Below are 16,479 nucleotides of genomic sequence, written 5' to 3' on the forward strand. Positions count from 1 at the left end.
TGGACTCAAATGAAGGTGTAGAACCATCTCAAGGATGATCAGAAGAAATAGACAGCACCTGAGTTAAATATGAGTGTCACGGCAAAGGGTCTGAATACTTATGACCATGTGATATTTCAGTTTTTCTTTTTTAATAAATTTGCAAAAATTTCTACATTTCTGTTTTTTTCTGTCAAGATGGGGTGCTGAGTGTACATTACTGAGAAATAAAATGAACTTTTTTGATTTTTGGAAAATGGCTGCAATGAAACAAAGAGTGAAAAATTTAAAGGGGTCTGAATACTTTCCGTACCCACTGTATATTAACAGAGCATTGGCATATAGTGACAATGAATTATTTTATTAAAATCAAGGGTTTTGCTTCTTGTCAGTTAAATAAGAAACAAGCATTCAAATGCTCGCAATCTGCTTGGAAACCTTTCCAAATCACTCACTATCACCCATACCTCAGTAGTAACTATTTTCATTGAAAACATGTTATTACAAAGCCTAAATATATACGTAATTTTAAATTAATGCTGGAAAAAAAAAATATATATATATATATATATATAAATACACACACACACACACACACACAAAGCATCAGATGACGCATAATTTGGTGTCCCAGAGGTAAAAAAATAAATAAAAAATGTCAGCAGCTAGACAAACAGGTGGCCAATCTGATTACGACAATCTTACAATCTGATTATGTGAAGGTGGAGGAAATCAGTTTCAGCTTTTCTTTCTTGCAGGCACTGCTGATGTGATTTACAGTACACAAAATGAGGGGTATTCACATGATACAAATGAATCCACTGATTCAGCGCCAAAAAGATGCTCTGCCATGTTGTAGGTAAGTACCAGGACAGAATGTAATTCTGGGGTAGGGTACAGCATCTTTAGGTTAAAGGCATAAGGAGTTGGATTTGTCAGTTGCAGTTTGTCGTTAAGGGGTTTGTGCGTTAACAGAGAGAGTGAGAGAGAGCTACGTTGTGAATTTGAGAAATAAAACGTTATTTGTCGGTTACGTTCTAAAGCAGCTATGTTTTTATAGAGTCACGCCCTCACACCCTCCACCTTATATTTAGGGAAATAGCCAGGGAAAACGTGAGTTAAGAAATATTTTGATACATAAATTTAAGGGTTACATCTCTCAAACATACACAGGTTTAAGCTGCAGTTCATCATCAATGCACACTAAGAATAGCACCACGCATAAATGCAACTTTAATGTTGCCTATTGCTTTCACAACCTGATTCCCTTTGATGTAGCCTTTCTTAGGGACCGTTAAAGGGAGCTGCTTAGTGAGAGCCATAAACATTCAAGGGTGAATAATGTCCCGACTTTCCTTATCAGGTTCTGACACGCTAGCTGACAAAGTATTACCATAACAAGCTGCAGCGCATTCTCATGACTTAGCAGAATTGTTTGTGTCAGCTAAACAAAATATGGCTACAACAACATGCACACCCATGGCCTTAAGACATTAAAGAGAAAAAAAGAAGAGATGAGTATGATACAAGAGCAGCAGCCTTTGGAATCACATTTATTATGTATTTGATGCTAATATGTATTGCTAATTCCTCAACAATAAGGCCAGGGAAACCATGCTCCAGGATCCAGATTTTGAAGAAAAACACATTTTCTAACTAACACATGGTTTTTCCATTACTGTATCAGGCAAACCATCTCTAATTGCCTTCACAGGCTAGCATTTGGGGAAAATGTAGGACATTAATAGATGCACCTCCCCACCATTTCAGGGGCGTCCAAAAATGAAAAAGGAAGTCTTTTCCCCCGTGTGTGCGCTGGGCGAGACATGACTAGGAGCTGTGCCAGGCACTTGCAAATGCGGTCTGAGCCCCTCAGTAGTGATCCTTTAAGCTGCTATCAGCACAAATAGAACAGAAAGCCATTGCTTTACATTTTCATTGATTGAGGATTAACTTTTCTTGTGATTAAAAAAATGCTTTTTCAAACAATTACGACTCTGTGTGGCCCTTAAGCAGTATCTTGCCTTTTGCTCCCCACCACCACCCACAGCCCCCAGCTAATCTATGATATCCACAAGCAGTGCTTCACGGAAGAGCTCTGCTTTCTACTGACAGTCCCGAGTGAACAGATGCAGCCAACACAGTAGCTGATGCTTCCAATCCTTTAAAGGATATTGTCTTGTATTTGGAAGGCTGTTACACATTAGCAGCCTAAACCTATTTATATACAGAGATTATTTATCTAATCATGTCTGTGAACACATGTTAAATGAACTACTTGCTTTAACAGGCGTTGGACTATGCTCATTATTTCCCAAAGGGCACAAACAGCTCGCACCAGGTAACTGTGTGTTTGCTTTTTATACTCTTGTGAGGAAGTGCAGAGAACGGATTGTTGGGGACCTCACTTTACGGGAGCAAAGAAGCGGCCTACACGTAGATCCAGCAGCTTGATAAGGCGGCACTGGATTTCACCAGGCTAAGCCCTCACAGAAACTCAGGAATCCTCTGCAATGTGGCGATGACAATAGCGTCGAAAGCAGATTCGATTCAATGATTTATTAAGAAAAGCACAACAGGGCAAAGACTTACAGAGGAAGAAGGCAGGCAAGGATCATACCAGGTAAACAGTCCGAAAAGGGCAAACAAATCCAGATCCCAAAATCCAAAGTCCAGAAAACAAGCAAGGTCCAAAGAAAGATAATCTAAGGGTGCTTTCACAACTGCTTCATTTAGTTTGGTTGAATCGCACTAGAGTTCGTTTTCCCCCTTGGTGTGGTTTGTTTGCAGCAATCGCACTCGGGTGCGCACCAAAAGCGGACCAAACAAGCGTACCGTGACCTGCGTGAAACAAACTCTGGTGCGGTTCGCTTGTGGTGGGAAAGCAAATGAACCAACCACAGAATTTTATGATAGCAGAGATGTCATCTGAGCATTATATCCAAAGCTAAACCACTAATAAATCCATCTGCTGAAATGTCTTCAGCGATCTTATAATTGATCTGTATAAGCCGCTATATTATGAAAATTTGGTAACGTATACTTGACAGCGTGGGTATTTTCCCTGATTAATGGGTCGAAATCTGTTAAAAAAGGAGGGCAAGTAGTATTCTGTTTACCTTGTCAGTTCAGTCGATAAAACATTTGTAACAGCGATGCCACTGTATACTATAGGCTAATAAGCCCAGAATTTTTACTGTAGCCTACTACACGTCCTGTTTTTACGTTACATTATTGCTTTGTGAGCTCTTTGCGATACAGATCAGAAGCATTAAAGTGTTGCATAAACTTCTGTCAGTTTGATTTCCCCACGTGGGTCCTGATGATGCAGGATGACAATCAACAAGTTACCTGTAAGTCTGTGTAACGTCATGGTTACTTCTCTTGGTTCGTTTGTAAAACTGCAGTGTGAACATGAACCGGACCAGAACTAAAATGCAGCAGTGTATCATTTTTTCACTTGGTCCGGACCAAATGAACCAAACTACAGGTGTGGAAGCGCCCTAAAAGGACTAGGAAACACATTATCCAAAATAGGAGAAAAACTAACACTAGGAACACGGCTTGAACATGAGCCAAAAGATATCCATGCCAAGATAATGAAACTAAAGCAACACATACTTTTAAATTCATGATATGCAACTTTTTATCATTCGATTTCTGTATGTTATGCAGTGTATTTAATAGAGTTCACACGTGTTTTTATCTTTAAGAAACATGAAGACTATCAGCCAACACACAATCTCAGAAACAACTGAAATAATCTTAAAATTCACCCAGCACTGCAGAAGTTTTGGGACCTTTCTCTTACATTTGGATTTATTACCTGCATATTACTGCTCATGAATTAAACATTGCAGTACATTTGGAGGCACTTTTATCAATTTAGGGATTATGGCTTAGTTAAAATTCTCTAACGTATCCCATAAAACAGCCACTTTAGATGCACTGTATGGGCAAAGGAGGGACTACAGATGCCGCTTTTCCGTCGCTTTGCAATTTCCCAGTGAATGTATAATAAAGATTAATGGCTTGAATAAAAGACAAGCATGTTTCAACTGTTTATACTGAATCACAGACCTGAGACCACACGCCAGCATTCCTCTGTAATGCCTCCTCATGACTGCCCAAAACTCAAAAACAGGAATCAAAGAGGTGATTATTGAGTTAATAAGTTCACTTGTTCTTTGTGTAATCCTTCCGGAGGGATAAGGAATGACAAAAAAAACACAAGTGCCAAGGAGCAGGGGACATGTGACGGAAAAGTAAGTAGTTAACCTAAAAGCAAAAGTACTAAGCATTAGACAGCCCAACAAAATAGTCTATGTAATCAATTTAAGGGGAAACATCTCATTAGGGGCCAGCACTGCAGCCACAGATCTGCATACACCAGATGGCAAGGGCGCTGTAATGGGGCCACCATGGCTGATGCTCCTCATATTAACTTTCAACTTATGGATAGTGTGGCTCTTCTCCAGCTATATCTTCAACCCCACTATTATGACTGTCAAGGTCATATCTAATGAAAACATGATGAAGCAGCAGTTTATCTTTCCACGTTTCTCTTTTTCCTCCCCCCCTTCTCTCTCTCTCTCTCTCTCTCTCTCTCAATCTACCTCTCTCTCAATCTCCCTCCCCACCTTTCTGTATCTCTCTCTCCTGGCACAGAGTTATTGAACAGTGGGGGCCTGCAGAGTTTTAATTACAAGAAGATCCGTGGAGTTAATTGAACATTGCACAGGCCCTAATTTCACTTAACAGCAAATCAAGATGTTGGTTATGTAAATTCTGTCCTGTCCCACTGGGGGATTGGGGACTTCTGCCAGACACTAAAGTCATTTTCTCCCCACTGGCACCAAGCTCCTATCTCTGTAACTCACCTAAAGGACTTTTTATTAGAATCTTCTTTTAAACGTACTTCACATACTTGTGAGTTTCCACCAGGGCAGCATTCAGAGTTAGCATACCACCGAGGCTGTACAATTTGTTATTCTAATAATAGAACATTTTTTAAAAGCTTTAGATTTTTTGTGTCTGGTGCAGCGGTGAAACTCAAGGTACCACTAGTAGCGCCGATAGTGTTTTCAGAGTGGGTTCCCATTTTTGTTGTATGACGTGCATGCAGCAAAACAATGCAAATTCCTGCTAATGGTTTGTGTGCAAGTTTTAGTGACATCTAGTGGTGAGGGTTGTAAATTGCACTCACTAACCCCTCAACAAAAAGTGTTGTCTTCTGAGGTAGCAGAGAGTAGCCAGTAAAGAAAATAGTTTTTTTTTTAGATAGGTATTTTAAGAAATTATATTTACTAATTATTCAGTAAAACCATATGGTATTGCAAATATTATTGTTAACTGTTCATTTTGGTAAAGGTAAAGGCACTTTGTTCAATTAGATAAGCAATCTGCAAATCTTACCAAAATGTCTTTTTTTGTTTGTTTGTTTTTTAAATACAATAGAAACACAAAGTAGTACTATTAGCCAAAGGTTGCATGTTTTTAAATTCCAATCACACATTTGTGTGCACAGTAGCGAAGCAATAGCCTACAAATAAACAAGTTTTTAATGCAAATTCTGAAAGTATAAGCATTATTGGTCACTTGATAGGCACGCTGTCTTGTCATCGTGACGCCGTTAGCAGTAAAAAATGAATAAGTGTTTTCCACCAATATGGAAAGTTTATCTGGCTGATCTGAGTTATTATTATCATTTCCTCTTCTTCTTTTTCATACATATTCAGTGTAGTGATGGGAGTCTACACTGCCGGAATTTTACAAGAAGAACAACAACATAGTGATGAAACGCGCTCTGTAGCGCCATTTGTCCGATTATGGTGTCTATGCTGTAGAAACATGGCGACGCAACATGGCGCCCTCCATGTAAGAGAACCGGCGGTTATGTAGATAAAAACCTTATATAACGGTTCATTACATAAAGGTTTTTATACACCACTGAAAACATAGTTATGGATCTTGTATTGCATTTCTGTCAAGAAACATTACACACTGAACCTTTAAATGCAAATATAGTTATACAAAGTATATAGTACATAAAAAGCAGAGCTATTGCCAGGGGGAAAAGGGAAAATCCAACATATTTTATGTGTATGTCCAATCAGTGTTGATGTTAAATGCAATCCATCGAGGCAATACATTCCTCAGTGCATGCTATATTGACAGAGAAAGTGGAGTTTGCCAAGTAGTTCTCTGCATCCAGCATCGTCATTTGATGTGATAGTGACGTGGTTGGATGCAAGGAAGAACTAGTGGCCGGCCAATGCAGATATTTAGAGAGCAGGGTGGCTGATGCTGACATTATGATGTTTTTTAATTATTATTTTTTTTACATTTAATTAAATATAAAAATTTGCTAATGATAACAAATTAAATTGCTGAACTTAAATGAACATTTATTTAATATTGTAAAAATACAAGGTCAGTATTTGGGTTAAAAATAATACCAAGAAAAGTCACATATAATTCCATTATTCCATGTACATAATAATTTAATAATATACATGGTTATCTTAGCCAGTAAGGTTTTGTGTTAGATGGAATTTTTATTAATTAATTAAATAGAAAAATACTAATTTGGTTATACTGTAGAGTTCAGAACATGACTGGTATTTAAGGGAGAACAGGGTAGATTATGTCAGAAGCGACAATATTTAATGCTAGCCAGTAATGGTTCTTTTTTGCAACATTTCAAAAGTTTGCTTAAAATTCGCTTGACAATCAGATGGAAATGTGGCTTAGGTGCTACTTTCATCACCTTCAGCTCAGTGACCATGGGTTTGAAACTGCCAATAGGGGGTGCATAAGTAAAAATATATATATATATATATTTAAGAATGCTCAACTGGCTACATGGTAGTTCTACTAACAGCTACATGGCAGATTTGACATGTCCTCTCCACAGTGACATTTTACCAAAATCTGGCATACACATGCTGTAAATACAGCAAGGAAGAATGACAGCTGTAGAAAGCCATCCGGCGCACAACTGCCTCCTATGGAGCATTTTAATGAGATCAAATAGATTAGAAGGAATCCTTTACTGCTGACAAGGTGTTAACCGTTGCCTGTGTCTTAAGGCCCTTTCCAATATGCCAAGGACTTATGGGAACACAGTGAAAGACTGAAACCTGTGATCCAATTTGGAAACAACGTGGTGTCATTAAATTCATCAGTACATAAACCTCAGCATAACTAGGGATTATATTTGTCGGGATGATTTGATTTTAAAGCAATGATGAGGTCTAAAGGGGAAAGAAGTGCGGATGACAATCTAGCATTCTGAATGCAACACTATTGAGCTGTAAAAGTCGAGGCATGTCTTGATTGAATTAAGCTCTCTGAGGGTCTGATTGGCTAGCGACGTACAGACAGGCTTTAGTTTGAAGTCCCATGATACCGGCCTACTGTTTCTGCAGGAGGTTCGTTCACTCAGTTCCCCATAAGGTCTGTTTGCACGCCGGGCCTCATGGGAAATCCCCTACAGCAGTGGGCATGGTTGATAACAAAAGAAAATGTTCTGTCCCCCATCCCCCCCCGCCTTATCTTAAATACCTTGAAGTGGATGGAGGCAATGGTTTAGTGGAAGCTGTCAGTAGCGCTCCAGTGAGAGGGGCCTCTCTGCGGTTGATAGGACTTTGGGAAGCTCCATACTCTGTATTATACAGTTAGGGCTTGTACATTTTTCATGTGAAACTGCCTTAAAAGGAGCAGTGCTCAAATTTTATGAATGCGGAAAAATGCTTAGATAAACGAAGGGGTGACTGAAAGAGTCATACCCGTTTCTGATCTCTCCTTTATCGTGGAGCCATCTTGAAAGAGCTCAAATGAAACAAAGGCAAAAAGTTAACAAACCTCATTGGTGGTGTAAGAATACATTTCACTCCTTTCCCCCAATTCTGCTCAGTGCTTCTGTGACCTGACCACAAATTGTGCAGATGGCTTTCAGCTCAGCAGGATGCCTCTAAAAGCCCAGAGAACTCAATGAGACAGCATGAGTCCTTGTGATTTGCCACAAGAAGCGCCTTTACAAATACTTGTAACAGACATGACGGCCTCTCTGGTTCCTGACAGCATGCTATTTTGCCACTCTGGTGGCTCGGCATAAGTGAATGATACATAGTGTTCCTCTGCAGGACCCACTGCCAAAGCTCTCATGGTGAGGCCTGCTTGCATCAGTTCCCAAGATAAGACAGCGTGTGAGAGACTTGGGGAAGGTAAAGTCAAAGGCGAAGGCATGCCACTTACTTAAATGTCATACTGTCTATTTCATTTGCATGTGGGAAGCGTCAGGAGAGAGACTGCCAAGTCGCAGACAGCAGCGTTCTCTGGCTCGAGCATAATGGGAGGAGAATGCGAGTCTCTAAGAAGACAAGTTGGATGTAAACATCGCCGTTTACGTCAAAAAAGTTGACTCTTTAATGCAGCAGATCATTATTAAAAGCATATTTTACAGTTCTGGGATTCTGTTCAGAGTCAAGCATGAGGATGATTTCTTAGCAGGTGTTTGATGCCGCTGAACATATTTCCTCACTTTCCCAAGGCTTCCATTTTGACAATAGTCAGTCAGAGAGTAGCACATTGTCTTGGAGAATATTTCATATACAGTATTTGAAATCAAGTGGGTATTACTTTTTTTCCACATCTGTCATTCACGTTTCAGTCAAATCGGTCTGTCCCAGAAAAGATCTTAGAGGAGAGAGAGTCAATCTCAGTTTCCCCTGTGCCGCCAAAACTGTGGTAGTTATAATAATTACAACTGCTAAAATCAGAGCAAACAGAGCCAAATATCACAGGTAGGAGAAACAAAGTGATGCCTGTGTTCTCTGGGAATGAAGAAAAAAGGCTTGGCACAGAACAGCGATGAGAAAAGCTGTCTCTGCATCGCTCTTTATTCCTGTCCTCCTCTTGGTTTATACTTCTCCTTTTCCATCTCATCCCTACAGAGACTAATTATTTTCTGAAGTTTTAGCCATTCCTCTATATTTATCGGAAGCGAATGACAAAAATGGAGTAACAGACTGAAAGACAGGGATGCCATGTTTTTCCACTTTACTTTTTTTTCCCCCATTTGTTGCCGAGGGTTTATTTATGATGCTTTCTGCTGTCAACTGTTTTTAAAAGGACAGAAAGAGAGTGTTTGAATGCATGGGAACTATATGTGCAAACATTAAAGAAGAGGCCAAAGGATCATGTCACTTATTTGTTGGTCTTTTACATCATATCATCCACTTCACAGTGTAATCATAGTGAATGAGCAATTGCAAAATGACAATGATGATAAAACTGTACTTAGTGGTAAAAAGTGGGGGGTTTTCTCAACCATGCTGTCAACACTTCTCCCAGAAACATGATAGGCACAGTGCCTCAAGCACACTAACACATTTTATTTGGCTTATTTAAATTTCTTGGCTTGGGCGTATTGTGGATGACAAGACATATGTGTTTTCGTTTTTATGAGAAGCACATCTCTGGCTAAAATGGGAGCCTGTTTTACACACAAGCTCAAACACAGTTTCATGCTAATGATTGATAATGTTTCATTAATGCTAAATATTCTCTGCCAAGGATCTAAACAAATTGTGGCAATTTAGTCCTTCCAATGTGTGGTATCCATCATTTCCACCAAGGCAAGACCGTGCGTCAATGCCATTTTCCTCTACTAGAAGTTCATGGGTCCAGAGGCTACAGCTGCTCATTTTTGGTAGTAGAAAACAAAAATGTGTTGTTTTTCTTTTGACAACTCCTGACAATGGATTGTTTATGTGCTAAATGATTTACCAGGAGATTAAATTAGATTAGATTTTAAACACTTGTTATGTATACAATAAACAATTTATGAAGACAGAATTTGACATAGAGAATAACCCAAATAATGGTGTATGGGTGATTGCTACAGGTCTAATGAGTTACCAGCCAAAGACACATGGCAAATGAAGCCCCAAAATTAAAAGACATGGACGCTATTTAATATGGAAGTCTCCATGACTGGAAAAGTTGTATGAGAGTGTATGCCAAACTTATCTCTTCAAGCACATAGTACAGTGGCCCGACAAGAAAAAACACATTGCAGCTTTAGAAAACACATGCAAATAGACACAACACAACCAAATACACAAACATACTGCAAATACACACAACACAACCAAATAGGGATGCACTGACATGAAAATTCTTGGCCGAATTTGCCTAATACCGAACAAGTACATTCACATTTTTGCCTTTTTTGTTTTACCACTGCTTACATTTAATAGCCAAAATGTGCTTTTTACCGAGGCCCAAGGGGTAAAGTAAAGTCCGGTAAAGTAAATTACATGTGTCCATTTATTTTTAATGTACACATGTAATATGTTTTATACTTTCTGTGAATATAATCAAATTAATCTTATTTCTATGCTGTATAGAAGCCTTATTTTGAAAACCGGATGTTGTCACATGTGTATCCTCGCGCTAAATTCATCAAGTCTGACCCAATTTGTTAAATAATGTTGTATGTGGTTCTTGTATGGCGTAACATGAAACTCTTGTCTTTGTAAAGAGAGAAAATGACAGGATAAAGTCACTTTTTAGTTACCATAAAGGCTTGAATACGTGTCCACTCCAAATGTGTGACACTAGAAACACTAGCTTAATCGTCTCCTCAGAAATGAGTAACAGAAACACTCAAAGCGGTTCTTTTCTAAGAAGTCAATTCACCAGAACAGTGTCTGCAAACCGTCACTTTAAAATGCTTCCACACTGCCAGCATGTCAACATAATTCCTCTAAGCTATGGGTCTCACTGGCTCTCTCAGTGGCTGAAGAAAAAGCTATCTGGAAGCAGACTGTCAGGTCTCACGGCTACCTATACACAGGGTGAGACTGTGGGTACGGCCCATCCCGCTGGTGGGAGTAGACAAAGCTCTTCTGCGAGGGATTAACCCACTAGCGATAGCCTTAAAGGTGCTGCGCCTATATTCATAGATTGTGGAGTTACGGTATGTAACTATCGTTCTGGTCCTGGTAGGCACTCGGGCCACAGAGTTCTGAATTAGCTTTGGGTAGACCAGCTAGAACAGCATTGCAGTAGTCTAGCCTGCGCAATATAAAAATGTGCATTAGTCTCTCTGTGTCACTCAGAGAGGGAAATGGTCACACTGTAATAACAACCAGACATTATTATCTAAAATGAATTTAAAAAGGGAATCAATTGTTCCTGTGTCCTCAGGGGATATGGCTACATAAAGTTGTGTGTCATCGCCATAACTATGGAAATATATAAATATAAAAGAAGTGGCCCTAAAATGGTCATTGGGGTACCCCACGGGTTATTCTGGAGGTTTTGGGGACATTATTATGAATTGCAACAAAGAACTCGTGTCCCTCTGTCTATTTAAAAGAACTGTTTCAAAATTTGTACTTAGATCAAATAATACCAACAAAGTTTAAGAAAGTTTATTGGCATCTCTATCTGTTCTGATGTGTCTACCTTCACCAGAACTGTTTCAGTGCTCTGAGTAGGCCGCAAACCAAACTGAAACAATCCCAATTTATTGTTTGACTTAATAAAATTGATTAATTAAATGTCCAAGAGTGTTTCTAATGAAAGATTGGAGATTGGTCCGTAATTGCTAGGTATGTTGGGATCAAGGCTACTACTAGTACAAAAAAAAGGCTTCAAGTGCACTCTGGAATGCTCAGGGGATAACAACTTATTTTATCAAGTGATTAAAAATTTAAAGGACCTCCGCAGACACTGAATTTAGAAAATTTTTTTAAAAAACAGGTTGGGATTGGATAAAGGGTGCATGTGAAGGACTTCTGTGTTGTTACCTCTTCCCTGAGCGTTTCAGTGTCGGGCTAAAATTGTCCAACAGGGCTTCACTCTGTATACCGGGTGTTTGTTCAGCAGTTATGGCATTGTGGAGTTAGATATTAAACCTGATGATTGTGGTCTTTTCTTTGAAGTGGTCTGCAAATTTATCACATTTATGAGCAATAAGATGGTTACTGCTGGGAGCTACCTGGTAACATGTTAGCCAGCTGTGAATATGACGGAACTAGTTAGTCATGATATCTGCCCAAGCTTCTTTTCGTTTTCACTATAGACTACTGTGCCATCCTGGCATTTTGAAATCTGGATTGTACATCATGAAGTCGCTAACGGGTCAATATGTATATGTGAATTAAAAATACTTTTTGTAGCACCAACTCATAGACTCATAGACATAGACTGTCTCTAACCATCCCTCCTTTGTGGAGCAGATTATACTCAGAGGATGGTGCAACACAGCCAATAAGCTAATATTCCTCCATTTTGGACTCATGGGCTCTTCGTTTTCTCAGTGATCAGCATTTTCAAGATGGATTGCTGTAGATGCTATTGGTCACGCGGATTTACATTGCCCCGTGCAGTGTTAACTGCAGCAAATTCATTTCACCATTTTAAATGCTGGCGTGCTCAGACCTGAACTCCCAGGACACACCAAAGATAAAAAGGTATCATGACTGTAACAATGCTACACATTCTGAATACACATTCGTCTATGTGTCATTAAAAGCAAAAGGTTTTTACTGATGTGTGTAGAATACTCCCAGCAGTCACTTGTGAATGATGCCTGCCAGCTTGACCTTCACAAGACTCCCTGCACATCCAGCTGGAAGAGGAGGACGAAATGGAAATATGTCGTCCAGCTGCCAGTTCAGGGAGATCAATCACTTTAGGCAGGTCATTGTTCTTCTCGGTGGCTAAAAGGACAGAGGTCTATCCCTGAAGTAAGGAAGGTGCTTCAGGCAGGAGCTCTGGCTGCCGGCCAGAGCACCAGTGCCACTGGATTAATCATGAAGGTGCATGGCAGGAATAAGATGGAGGGACACTAGTATGGACCTTGGACTATTTGTTATTAAAATATAATTTCACACAAAATCTCACATGTTAGAGAATAAATATAAATGAATACATTCTTTAAGTCAAGTCAAGATTGTACATGATACTTTGACATTATCAGAGGGTGCAGTCTAACCGGAGCATATAAATAATGAGATGAGCAAATGTGTAACTATATGTACATTTCTGCACTCAGAAATATCTTCCTTACTAAATCAGATTCTATTTTTTGTCTTTTATTAAAAAAATTCAGAAATTTGCTTTCACAGCCATGCCTCACCTGGCATGTAAAATCCATTTTGCATTTGTTTGTGTACTGTATAATTTTGAGTCATTTGTCACAGCAGGATAGGCAAATTTTTCAGTCAGGTTTTAAGGCAATATTTTTCTAATCCCAAACATATCACCTGTGTGCTTATTCACATCAAGTGAGCAATAAGTTTATGGTTTACAAGAGGGACAGCTTTGTTTGCGCTGTTCCCAGTTAGAGGGAAACTGCCGATTCTCAACCAGTTTTGTATCATTAAAGTGTGGGTAGTATTTGCATATATGCAAATGAACAATGGTTAACCTTTCATGTTGCCTGGACACAGAGTTCCCCACTCATTTGGCTGCAAAAATGCTTTCAGGGCTGTTGATCAAACTACAGATTGTCCTTCTGCATGGTTGGTATGCCCCCCTTCCAATGCCACGTATGGACCAGGGAGTGCTTGAGACGTACTCCAGGATCCCTAATAGAAACTGTAGAAAAAACAACCAAAGACAGCGGGGCGAAACAGATGTCTGAACATAGAGTAAGTACAATACTAACCATGTTTTGTTTCTAGCAAGGCAACATTACAGTGTTAAAACATACAATAGCTACATTACCTAGCCAGGCTAAATTAGTGAAGGTCTCCTATAAAGTTTCATAGCGGTAGTTCTGTCAAAGTAACTGAGTAATAATGAATGGAAAACACAACATATTAACACATTTGGCTATAAGTAAGAGATCCGCACTTCTGTTCACCTCAGTGTGACTTGAAATTGAGATCAGATTATGAACTTGCAAAGTGATTGGCGACGCCTTCACCAATCTGTTACTGTGTTTGAAGTTCTACCAACCCATGGGTAATTAACTGAATGACTAGAATGGTTTTATTCTATCTGAGACAAATGATAAAATAAATTATTTTATTATTTTACATTTCTGGGTGTAGCTATTCTTTAAATTGATTATTTTCAGTTTGGGTTATGTCACTTATGTTTTATATTTTTATTTTTAGCAGAATGTCTCAGATGTCCAGCTAATCAACCAATACAGAAAAAAATATTTAACACCATACTATAAAAAACAACAGGAAGCAAAAAAGATAAACACATATAAAGTGCACTGCATGGGTCAAAGTAATGAAGTCAGATGAAAAGAGAGATGAAGAGAAGAGAACCATTTAATATTTTGACAGTATATCTATCCATCTATCTATGTAAGAGTCAAGTTTATTTTAATCTTTACCCATCTCTATATTTGTCTCCACATCACTGGATGTGAGGGAGGCATGGAGCGTTGCTTGTAGACATTCATATAATTGACTATGTTGCCCGACAGGCAGGAAATGGATAGATAGGGCTGAATGTAAATAGCATTACAAAATACCAAAGTTGTGTCTATATTTATGGCAGGCGAAAAATGTGACAAGTGAACAGGGAGAAGACGGGGGAGAAGTGGGTGACAGAAACTTTCATCTTTGAGAATGAGCGGGGAGATGGAGAAAGTTACAGCGGTTGTAATGCTGTCGGAAACTTGTTTGTGATGGAGAAGAGGAGAAACTATTTGTGAATCTTGACTGTATTTGTCATTGATCTATTCTGGCTTGTCATAGGTGCTACAGAAAAGTTTTGTCTCACACTCGGGGCTCACACTGGAATAGTCTGTTACTGGATTGTTATAGCACTGCGGGTGTCAGAAATAAGCGAGTGGACAACACCGAACTGGTGAAAAGATGTCAGAAATGGCAGAAAATCACTGAATTGTGAGATCAAACAATGCTTGAGCAAGAACTGAGATAAAGGGCGAGCAGATGAGAAAAACTTGTACAATTAGCAGAGGATCAGAGCTTAATCTTCCGTCACAAGTTTAACTGACATAGTGTAAAACAGTGGAGACAACCAAAAGCTTTGCATCAATACCCACCATGCAGTAAATGCAGCAGTGACACATAATGACCACATGCAGAGAAATATCAAACAATATTGATTACCAATGGAAGAAGGGGGTTTAGAAGGTCCAACATTTCAGAAATAATTAGCATGTAAGCATTTTACAGAGTCAAGAAGAAGTTTTCAAAAATATGATATTTGGCCAGGACTCCAGCGGCCATGTGAGATCAATATGGTCTGAATTAATGGGTAACTTAACAAGGCACTTAAAACCCTCTTAACAGGACAGATAAAAACCCAGTGAACTTTGAAAGGTAATGAACATTTTTTATCCCTGTGATGCTGCTGGCTTTATTAGCTGAAACAAATGGAGCAGGCACTTAAAACAGACACTAAAATTGACTTCTAAATAAATTAAGCTGGCTGAAAATGCAACAGACGTCTTTTTAGTCGGCTTTGTAGCAAATCCAGAGGTGTAGGCAAACAGTGAAGAAGTGATATTTGTACTGTCCAACTTCCTCACCAGGCAATGCACAAAGACTCCTTTAAGACAGAGACGATCTAAGACCATCAGCAGCCTCAGACTGGGGTGTGACGAAGAATTAAGCCATAATTCAACATTAATCTTGTTTCTGGTGATCATAGCAGTCAGTCTGTTTGTAGTCCATCAAATTGTTCTGATCAGGAGGCAATTAAGAAACCAAATCGAAATCCAGCCTTCATATTTATTTGCTTGAAATCAATTCGTCACGCTTTAAGAATCAAAATTTTTTTTTGCCAGCTTTTGAAGTAGCATGAATAGCTTCCTGTGAATCATACAGTATTTTTCTTTCCCGGACCTAATATATCCTCATACCTAACTTAAATATGTTGTCACTGCCTTCCAGGATAACCCAAATAGCTATTACAAAACTACACTGTCTGATAATCCACCTCTATAGTTAAAGCTGCACAAATCAACATTTTTATATGAACAATCAGTCAAAACAGTGAAATTGGTCTGGCATAGACCCAAACCCAAAGAAAGTTATTACCTGACTCCCTTCAGCCGACTGTACTGTTATCTAAGATGGAAACGTTAACATTTTCTCAAGTCAACCTTCTTCATAGCTGCAGGAAATGGCTATATTAAGTGAAAATAGTGGAGCATTTAACAGTTAAACCCAGATATTTCCTTCTGTAGTTGGGGGAGACCAAAACAGAGCTAAAAGAGAGTAAATATTGGACTCACTATCATCAGGTGTTGGGAAACACGATTCCATATGAATACTTATGTTGCTGCCTGCCTAGCTGTTGTTCTTCTAGATGCGAAAGCAATTGTGTAATAACGTTTACTATAAAAATGTATACAGTGATAAAATGTAAATGTTATGTTTATGAAGGTAATACAATGTAATTAATGTAGCTTTAAAGTTTGGTTAAGTGTTAGCAGCTAAAACCCCTTTAAGAAGTAGTGAAAGATTGTGCTCATTGTTACAACCTTTC

General features: G+C 38.9%; 1 protein-coding gene across 10 annotated transcripts in view; it reads right to left on the reverse strand.

Moving 5' to 3' along the window:
• The window catches only part of LOC123969194 (VPS10 domain-containing receptor SorCS1), a 171,478-nt gene that overhangs the window by 111,801 nt on the left and 43,198 nt on the right, over nt 1-16,479 (reverse strand). Inside the window, exon 1 of one of the 10 annotated variants that reach the window (XM_046046345.1) lies at nt 13,427-13,445. The exons of the other annotated variants lie outside the window; for them this stretch is intronic. The gene's annotated coding sequence lies outside the window, so the exon portion shown is untranslated. Of the gene's footprint in view, nt 1-13,426; nt 13,446-16,479 lie in introns of those variants that run through there. 10 annotated transcript variants of the gene reach the window in all.

Source organism: Micropterus dolomieu, linkage group LG04, assembly GCF_021292245.1.
Source record: "Micropterus dolomieu isolate WLL.071019.BEF.003 ecotype Adirondacks linkage group LG04, ASM2129224v1, whole genome shotgun sequence".
Classification (NCBI taxonomy): domain Eukaryota; kingdom Metazoa; phylum Chordata; class Actinopteri; order Centrarchiformes; family Centrarchidae; genus Micropterus; species Micropterus dolomieu.